We start from the raw sequence: 10,389 nt of genomic DNA on the forward strand, positions 1-10,389 counted from the left end.
GCCAGACTTGAGTCTTCTGGAAGAGCAGTCAGTGTGCACTCTTTAACTGCTGGGCCAGCTCTTCCACCCTCTGTGTCAAGGTTTTGAGTGCAAAGAATAGGTGTGTGTGTGTGTTCACCTCAAATCTTCACCAGTGGCCTCCGTTGAGGAGGGTGCAGCTGGGAGGGGCAGAAGGCGGCCAGGCACAAGCCTGACCAGGGCGCCAGCGCCTCTCCTCACTCCCCTCACGCCCACCTAGCTCCTACTTCAAAGTCTCCCCTTATACCAGACGGTGGCAGGCATATGTGGGAGGCGAGAAGGCAGCTAAATATGGGGTTGAAGTCAGAAGACTGAGGATGCTGCCTGGGGCTGGGGGACCTTCTGCAGGTGGCCACCCCTCTACCCTCCTGCTGCAGGCACCCTGCTGGTGACCTGAAGGCAGAACAGGGGTGCCAGGGCCCTCTGCCCCTCCCTGGGAGGTTTTCCTTTGTGCTGCTCTGTGGTGTGGCCAGCGAGAAGGAGCACCCTGCTCCAGCCAGGCATCCCTGGCAGACGGAGGAACCAGATGGTACTCCCTAGCTTGCCAGGCAGCTCAAGGAGGAAAAGCCTGGGGAGAGGGGTGCTGTAGGCAAGATATGTATGTATTGTGTCATCCTGTATGCAAATCAAGTGCAGATTCTCAGACTGTGTCCATCTTTGACTAGTGCCTATATTTCTGGCCCTTGGGAGGCAGAGGCAGGTGGATCTCTGTGAGTTTGAGGCTAGCCTGGGCTGCATCATGATGAGTTCAGGTGGGTACCATTCAGATGGAGGCACCAGTTTTTTTTGCATTTCTGGCTTGTTGGGTGAGCTTTGTCAAGTTGCATAACCTGTCTGTAAAATGGGACAATGACATCTTCTGACATAGGCTACTGTGGAAGCTCCTGTCTGGAGTGCTGAGAGGCGTCCTCAGGTGAATGCCAGGTTTCTGAGACTTGTCCCTGTCTCTAATAGGAGGGGTGAAGGGCAAAAGGTCAGTGGTGACTTTAGGGTCAGCTGCACCATAGCTGAAGACTGGAAGGGTCTCAGAGGCAACAGACCTCACGCCTACAACCGTGTGTGTGTGTGTTTGTTGTTATTGGGGTTTTTTTGTTTTGGTTTCGATTTTTTATTTTTTTTTCAAGATAGGATTTCTCAGTGTAGCCTTGGCTGTCCTGAACGCACTTTATAGACCAGGCTGGCCTCAAACTCACTGAAATCCGCCTGCCTCTGACTCCCGAGTGCTGGGATTAATGGTGTGCACCACTAGACCAGGCTACTCCTATCAATCTTGCATCTGGACTCCTGATTCTAAGGCTGAGGCTCAGAACATCATATGATTTCCTGGGATAACCTGTGGCCCACAGCAGGGAGCCAGGAGTGAGCTTGGCAGAAGAGCCCAAGTTCCTGGTGGGTGTGGCTTTAGAACGAGTGCCTGGGGCAAGGCTCTGTTCCCTCCTCCCAGCTGGGGCTAGTTGTGAGCCCCTCAGTGCCTCCCACTGGCTTTCTCTCTTGGTACCAGGCACTTCTTCCTAAGGTGTAGTTCTAGCTGCTTTGGCTGCTGCTTTGCAGTCTGCCTCTTCCAGAGACTGTAGAGCCACCAATTAGCCCTAACAAATCTCACAAGAAGAACGGGTAGAGCCCTGCTCCTGGCCATGGCTGCCACAGGTACCGCTGCCATAACGAGAGCCCATGCCAGCCTTCCATGTTTATGGGAACATTGACACCCATGGTATGTCATCTCTTGGCTTTGGTTTTTGTCTTTTGTTTTGAGATGGGTGGGTCTCACTTTGTGGCTCTCACTGTCTTGGAACTCACTATGTAAACCAGGCTGGTCTTGAACTCACACAGCTGTGTCTACCTCTGCCTTCTGGGGATGGGATTAAAGACATTCACGATGCCTGGCCTGGTGTCGTTTTTAAGGCAAATGTTGAAAAGGAGGTCAGAGTTGACCATCCTCATTAATCCCCTTTTGATTTATACACACACACACACACACACACACACACACACACACACACACAGGGGTTGGAGAGATGGCTCAGAGGTTTAGAGCACTGACTGCTCCTCCAGAGGTCCTGAGTTCAATTCCCAACAACTACACGGTGGCTCACAACCATCTATAGTGTGATCTGATCTTATGCCCTCTTCCGACCTGCAGGTGTATGTGTAAGCAGAGCACTTTATGCATAATAACAAATAAATAAATTTTTAAAAAGAATATATATATCTATATAATTTTTTGTGGTTTGGAGATTAAGTCTAGGTCTTTGCAGATGGCAGCCAAACATCCTACCATTGAACTACACCTCCAACCCACTTCCTATTTTTCATTCTTGAACACACTCTGTAGCCATGGCAGACCTTGACCTTCTGATCCCCCTGTAGTAGTCTCTTCAGCAGCTAGGATTACAAGCCTGCACTACTAGGCTTAGCTATAAAAATATTTTGACAGAAAAATTACTACCAGGCACAGGTGGACATTGGAGCACAGGCCTGTAATATTAGCTATAAGGAGTTTGAGATAGGCAGATAGTTCAAGGCCTGCCTGAGCAACTTAGCAAGACATTTCTTTTCCTTTTTTTCTTTCTTTTTCTTTTCTCTGAGACAGGGTTTCTCTGTGTAGCCCTGGCTTTGTAGACCAGGCTGGCCTTGAATTTACAGCGATCCTCCTGCTTCTGCCTCCCGAGTGGTGGGATTAAAGGCATGCGCCACCACGCCTGACTCTATTTCTTTTTTCTTTTTTGGTTTTTTGAGATAAGGTTTTATTTTTGTGTAGCCCTCTGTGGCTATCTGGAAGCTTGCTCTGGCCTCAGTCTCAGAGATGTGCCTGCCTTTGACTCCCACGTGCTGGGATCAAAGGCATGTGCCACCACCACTGGGCTAAGACTCTGGGTTTTTATTTCTCAAAATAAAAACTAAGAAGAGGGTTGGGCAAACATACAGCTTAGTGGTAGAACCCTTGCCTAACACACAGGAAGCCATAGGATCAAACACTAATAATGCCAAAAAATAAGAAACAAAATAAAATAACTAGAGAGTTTATCTATTGAGTTCTAGTTCCACGTGTTTTCAAACATATATTTTGAGAGATGGGGGTGTCGTGCAGTTGATTGGGCGTCTGCCTATCATTTTGGAAGCTCTGGGATTAATCCTGCATAAACTGGCATCGTGGTGCACATTTGTAGCCCCAGCACTTAAGAGGTAGAGGAAGGAGACAGCCTGGGCTACATCTCAAAGAAACCACCACCAACAAAACGTGTTTTGAAAAATTAATAGCTGAGGGTTGGAGAGACAGCTCAGCAGTTGAGCGTATATGCTACTCAGACAGAGGACCCAGGTTCAGTTCCCAGCACCGACATCAGGCAGCTTGCAACCAACTCCAGCTCCAGGCTTTTACAACATGTTTAGCTTTGGAGGGTAACCGCACACAAGTGCATACCCACACAAAGATGCATAATTAAGCCGGGCGTGGTGGCGCATGCCTTTAATCCCAGCACTCGGGAGGCAGAAGCAGGTGGATCGCTGTGAGTTCAAGGCCAGCCTGGTCTACAAAGTGAGTCCAGGATGGCCAAGGCTACACAGAGAAACCCTGTCTCGAAAAACCAAAAAAAAAAAAAAAAACAAAAAAACAAAACAACAACAACAACAAAAAAACCCAAGATGCATAATTAAAAATAAAATGAAACTTAAAAAAAACCTACTGATAATGTATCAATGTATACGTAATAGGATGGTGAGTAAAACAAATTCCTTGGCTCTTCTCCTGCCTCTTTCACCTTCCCCTATCCCCCCCCCCATCCTCCCCCCATCCTCCCCCCATCCCCCAGACAGGATTTCTCTGTGTAGCCTTGGCTGTCCTGGACTCACTTTGTAGACCAGGCTGGCCTTGAATTCAGCGATCTACCTGCCTCTGCCTCCCGGAGTGGTGGGATTAAACGCATGCACCACCATGCCCAGCTCTTTCACCATTTAAAAAAAAAATTAATTTTATGTGTTTGCCTGAATGTATGTGTGCATCGCGTGCATGCCTGGTGCCTGAGAAGGCCAGAAGAGGACGCTGGGTCCCCTGGAGCTGGAGTTACAGGCTGTGGTGAGCTCCCACCTGGATTTGAGAACCAAACCAAGACTCTCTGGAAGAGCAGCCAGTGCTTTTAACATCTGAACCATCTCTCCAGCCCCTTGGCTGTTGTTTGTTTCAGCACAGCTGCATGGCAGGCTTCCGGCACTCTATCTACCCTCAGGTTCTTTCCAAGTCCCTCACACAGAAGGTGGAGCTGAGAATAGGGAGTCAGCCTCTCCTGTAGGCCATGCAGGTGCTAACCTGTCCTCTCTTTTCACTGCTGCCTCAGCCTAGGGTCTCTGTGTCTGTCCCACATGGCTTCAGCTGCTGAGCACCTGTCCTGGCCTTCAGTCTGGTCCTCTCACTGTCAACCCTGCACAGCCACTGGGGCAGGCCTCTATATAAACCCTTCAGGGGCTCAGCACTCCCCTAGGGCAAAAGCCAGCTCCCTCAGCATCTCAGAGGATCTTCTACCACGACTGGTGCGTCTCAGAAATAAAGTCTGCTCTCGTCCAGGACACAGCAGGCTAGTTCAGGGCACTGCTCAGGCCACTCCTTAAACTTGGGATGCTTTTCTTACCATCTCCTGGGAAAGAGACAGTAGTCCATCCACTGACTAGCTCAATGGCCACTTCCTCACTCCCATGCCCCCCCCCCCAAAAAAAAACCCTCTGTCGGAGTGCCAGCTCTCCAGGACCTGTGCCACCTCCCCTTGTGCCCAAATCCACAGCAGACAGAGCTCACTGGATCTGTATGCCTAAGCCCAGTGCCAGGTCTGCCTTAGGCAGGTAGCTAGTTTGAGTCTGTCCTATTTGCTTCTAATAATAGAGTCTAAAGAGTATCCTATTGGTTACAGCTATTGGTGGGCGTGGCCTCATAATGCCAGCCAATCAGAGACTTTCTTAGGATTTGTCCAAGTAGAGGCTGTCGGAAGGAAGGACAGGTATATGTCCTTGGAGGAGCTGGAGCCCCACTGCTGAGAGTCACTTGCCAGACTTATGCAGAGCCTGTCTACGGCTGCAGAGGATGAAACCTGGTGGGACCGGGCAGCCATCAAAGTCAGGGTGAGAGAGGCCTGAAGCCTCTGAGCAGCCAGCCCTCAGGCCTCAACACGCAGCCTCCTTTGCACTCACAGTTCTTCTCCTTGTGACCACAGGGGGCTGGCCATTGTTTGCTAAGCTCACTGGTGAGTGAAATGGAGAATCCCTAAATCAGAAGCTCCAGAAGTTTGCAGTCAACCTGGCTTTACATGAAACCCTGTTGTAAGGGGGTAGGGGGGGGGGAGATAAGGAAGGAGGGAGAGAGGGAGGGAGGGAGGGAAGGAAGGAAGGAAGGAGGCTGCCCCACTTTGAGGAGAAGGATGGGAGGAACCAGAGGAAAGGGAGAGACCTGCATAGCCGCTTACCTCATTCAGCGGTAGGCCTTAGTCTGGCTGGCTGGTTGTCTCCCGGCTGCCCTGAGGTGGTCTTAAGTGACACCTTCTTTCCTGGGATTCTGCAGGGATGGATAACAGCCCATTAGCTGCGAATCCAGAGGGCACCCAGACACTCCCAAAAGCTCACAGAAAGGACACAATTTCAGAAGTGGCAGAGACCAGCAGTGGTTTCTCAACCTGGGGGTCGCGCCCCCCCCCCAACAGTAACAAAATTACAGTTATGAAATGGCAACAAAACAATTCTATGCTTGTGTGTGTGTGGGGGGGGGGGCGGTCACCGCAACAAGAGGAACTGTATAAGAGGGCCTGCAGCTCTAAGAAGGTTGAGAGCCACTGTGATAGAGCTTTGTCTCCCTCGGGAGCCTGTGGGGTCGGGAGAGAACTGGAGTTTAGTGGTAGAAGATCCTACTCCCTTCTCCACGTCCGGAATTCTCTCTGGCATTCCAGAGAAGTTGGTGGCCACCAGAAACGCTTGTGTCTTGCGCTGCTGCTGTGCACTACAGGCAGTTCCCCTTAGAGTGGGGAACTGGGAAGGTGGGGGCATGCCTAGTTGACTTTTCATCTAGGGGCCTGTCTCAAGGACCTGTTCACTTTATGTGGCTGTGTCTCTAGCATTGAGAGGAGCCAGACAGGACCACCGTGGGTAGAAAAAGGCCATTCTCTCTACAAATCCATCTTTGGGTCCTCAGGATCAGCATAGGGGTGCAAAAACACAGAAGGTGGCACAAGGTCACAACTCCAAGGGCTTGGATTTCTTGGCCTTGGTACAAGTAATAAAAATGCTGTCCCATTTTGGCCAGGATTGTCTTCATTTTGGTCTGTATAGCTATGATTTACTGCACTCTAGGCATTCGATAGCACAGCCCTACAGTGGCTGACTGAGTGCTCAGGCCTTGGACTGCCTCCGGTCACATCCTCACTCTGCCTGTCACATCTATAAGACCTTGGCAAGGAATTAATCCCAACAGCTTCCAGGGGCGCCACCTGTCAAATGGGGGCAGCCATTAATATTACCTTCATCACGCATTGTTCGTGATGATGATTAAGGGGATAAAATGTGTGACACTTCATATAGGCTTGGCCTATGTACGAACGTACTGCTGGCACTCAAGACGTGGAGACTACAAGGGAGTTAGCAGTCTGGCCTGTATGAAGAAGCTCAGCCCTCATAGTCATGGTTGAGGCTTGTCATTTTAACACCACTGTTCCCCCCACTTTACAGAGGAGGAAAGAGGCTTAGAACACTGAAGGGATTTACTGCCACCTCTAGCCAGCAAGTGAGAGCCGCGCTTTGAGGCCTTGTCTGTCCAGGGGGGATCTCTCACTTCTCTGAGGTGCAGCGTTCTCACGTCAGCTCCAGAAAGCCTTCTGGAACTTTCTCCCACTGTGGGTTCTTTAGTCAAAGCTGTGGAGCCCAGCCTTTACCTGCTTTGGTGCTGACCTCCACAACCCTTAGCCCACTTCACAGCTTGAGGCTGGACCATTACTGACATCTTTTGGCTTGAGGTCTCCACGAGGGCCCAAGAGAAGAGATTGCGGTTTTGCTCTTCTGCCCCTACCTTGTGCTGAGCCCTTCATGTTGCTCACAGACCTGGGTCAAGCTTGGATATCTAGCATAGTCCCACCTTTTCTATCCTTCCTCAAGTCCCCAGTAAAATCTGGCCATGTCAGGGAAGGTCCCACCTCCTTCCCAAATGGGAAAGCAATGGTCCTGTCACGCCCCGTGTTCTTCTGAAAGTCTAGCTGTGATGGTCCGCGGGGGCTTGGGGTTCTCTCTGCCTTTGCTTCTTATGTCTTCTCAGCCAGCTTCCCACCCCTTCCGAGAGAGCCTTCCTCAGGCCTCAGGTTCCTATTTTCAGTGCCCTGGGCTTTTGTTTACATCTTCCTTGACTTTTTTTGTCCGCCCTCCATCGCCCAAATTCCTGTTGTAAGTTCTCAGTTTCTGAGACTAAAGGGAGAATTAAAAATAAAAGAAAATAAAATATTTCTGAGAGGCCAGGCTTGGTCTCTGGCCCAGGGAGATAGCTTGTTCATAACCCCTGGGGAGTCCCTTTCCCAGCTCAGGCTCCTTTAGTCTGCTATATGGAAAGGGACAGTGGCAGTGGCTCCCCACGACTCTAGTCACCTTCCCTTAGATACCCCAGCAGGGAAGATCAGCTTCAAAGGCCAGCACAGTTCTTCCTCCTCCCCTTGGTAACCCTAAGAGACCCGGTCCATGGGGGATCCTAAGGGAGATGCAGAAGCATCTTGCAGCACCACCCTCAGCTGAGGATTGGAGACCCTCCTCTTCCAAGGTCCCTCACTTTCTTTCCTTGAAATCTAGGCCTCTGGACCAGTTTACCGGTAGTTGCTGTGTGGAATGCAGAGCCAGCATCCCACCTTTAGAAGGGATGAGCTGGGAGCCTCAAGTAGCTGCGGAACAGTTTCTCCCATTACAGGAAATGGGAAGCTAAAATGATGGCTGCAGGGTCACAGAATCGCGAATGTTGCAGGAGCTGGTGTGGCTTTGGCCTTGACCAGCATTGTCTGAATGGGGAGACCAGGGTTGGGTGTCCCTTTCCCGGAGGTCGCCTCACCTGCTCCAGGGACCCAGGAGACTGCTCACACCGGCTGCGGTTGGCTCAGTTAGTCGTTATGGACTCCTGAGTCGTCAAGGGGCGGGCCCTGAGCCCTCTGCTGTGGGCGTTGGCGGCCTCCCCGTTGCCCCTAGCACGCGTTCACTCACCGAACGCCCCTATGGCCCCGGGCTCTGCTCGTGCTTTCTGGCTGCGTGTTTCGGGATGCCCACGCTTTTCGTGTGCAAGGAATGTAGTTTTGGTTAAGAGTGGGGGACGGGGAGAAGGCCCAAGAATAGTAAAAGAGGCAGGGGAGGCGAAGGAGTTCCTTTCCTATAGGTACTTAAGTCTCAGGAAGTCCCCTGTGGCCAAACTGTGGACCCCAGCTCTGCTGAGGAGTCCTTTCCCCTCTCTCCAATATGAACCAAGTGTCAGAGTCCAGAAGGACCCGGGCCTCTGTAGGACTCCTGCACTCTTCCCCAAACCTGGCGCCAGTGCAGCGCTCGGTCCTGGCGTGACAGGATAGAATTGCTGTCCTGATCTCTTGGTAGGCAAGAGAGACGACTCCAGGGATCAGGCTATATTATAGAAGAGAAATCGTTCTCCGGAGCTGAGAGACAGCAGACTAGTGGAGGGGTCCCAGGAAAGCAAAGCTTAGCTTTAAGCTAGCTTCTCTGGCTAGACATCTCTGTTGGGTCCTCAGTCCGGCGGGCTGTGGAGAAGCTGGACCAGTGGTAAACAGAAGAGACTAGCCTACTACCAAGCTCCCCGGTTAGGTCCGGCAGCAAGGAGCCAGGCTTCTGTTTCCAAGTCCCTTCAAGCCCTCACAAGAGACTTACAAACCATCACTTGTGTAGTTGTGGATGACCTTGAATTTCTGGGGGTTTTTGTTTGTTTGTTTGTTTTGTTTTGAGACAGAATTTCTCTGTGTAGCTTTGGCTGTCCTGGACTTGCTTTGTAGACCAGGCTGGCCTCGAACTCACAGTGATCTGCCTGCCTCTGCCTCCCAAGTGCTGGGATTAAAGGCCTATGCCACCACACCTGGCTCTTGTCTCATTCTTGACACTCCTCTCTCTGTCTGTCCCTCCACCCTACCCTAGAAGCAGGTTCCACAAGGAAGAAAACTGTTGTGTCTAGTTCTTGTCACTGTCAGTTGTGTCAGCAAGCCATCCTGGCTTTACTTGAAACAAGTCATTGTTTTTGTTTTTAGAGTGTTTGTGTTCTTGCATTTTCTTTCTTTCTTTTTTTTTTTAGATTATTTATTATGTATACAGTGTTCTGCCTGCATGTATGCCTTCACTCCAGATGAGGACAGCAGACCTCATTAGAGATGGTTGTGAGCCACCATGTGGTTGCTGGGAATTGAACTCAGGACCTTTGGAAGAGCAGCCAGTGCTCTTAACCTCTGAGCCATCTCTCTAGCCCCAAACAAGTTATTGTTAATGAAACAAATGACACCAGGGCTGGGTATTCTGTTGTTCTGATTTTTTTTTTTTTTTTTTTTTCTTTTTTGTTGTTGTTGTTCTGATTTTCACATGACATTTATGGAACTTGATAGCCAGGAGATGCTTCCTGGTCAATCCTGCCAATCCTGGCTCACAGGTCCGCCTCTGAATGCTCTGATGCTTGGATGGTCCAGATTTAGGTGCCAGGTGCCTTTCCACTAAGGTGAGATTAACAGTGGGCATCCATGTCAGGGTGAGGAAGGCCACTCATCCTTTAACATTTTTTGTGTATGTTACATACTTGCAGGTTCCCAGAGTCCACCATGAGCCACATATGGGTGCTGGGAGCTGAACCTGGGCCTCTGGAAATGCACTGAGTACTCTGTCCTCCCTGACTCCCTCCGAGACAAGGTTTCTCCGCGTAGCCTTGGCTGTCCTGGACTCGATTTGTAGATCAGGCTGGCCTCAAACTCACAGAACTCCACCTGCTTCTGCCTCTCTGATTGCTGGGATTACAGGTGTGTGCCACTATGCCCAATGGCACCAAGCACTCCAATCCTCTGTGAAATATTTTTTAAAAAACTTTTATTATTGCTGGGAGTGGTGGTGCACACCTTTAATCCCAGCACTCGGGAGACAGAGGCAGGCGGATCTCTGTGAGTTTGAGGCCAGCCTGGTTTACAAATCGAGTCCAGGACAGCCATGGTGACACAAAGAAACCCTGTCTCAAAAAAACCAAAAAACTAAAACCAAAAAAACAATACAAACCTTTTATTATTTTGTGTGTGTATTTTAATTTTTTTTTTTTTAACTTAATGTTTGTTTTCTGAGACAGGATTTCTTTGTGTGGCTTTGGCTGTCCTAAACTCGCTTTGTAGACCAGGCTGGCCTCAA

This window comes from Acomys russatus, chromosome 11 (assembly GCF_903995435.1).
Source record: "Acomys russatus chromosome 11, mAcoRus1.1, whole genome shotgun sequence".
In the NCBI taxonomy this organism is placed as follows: Eukaryota; Metazoa; Chordata; class Mammalia; order Rodentia; family Muridae; genus Acomys; species Acomys russatus.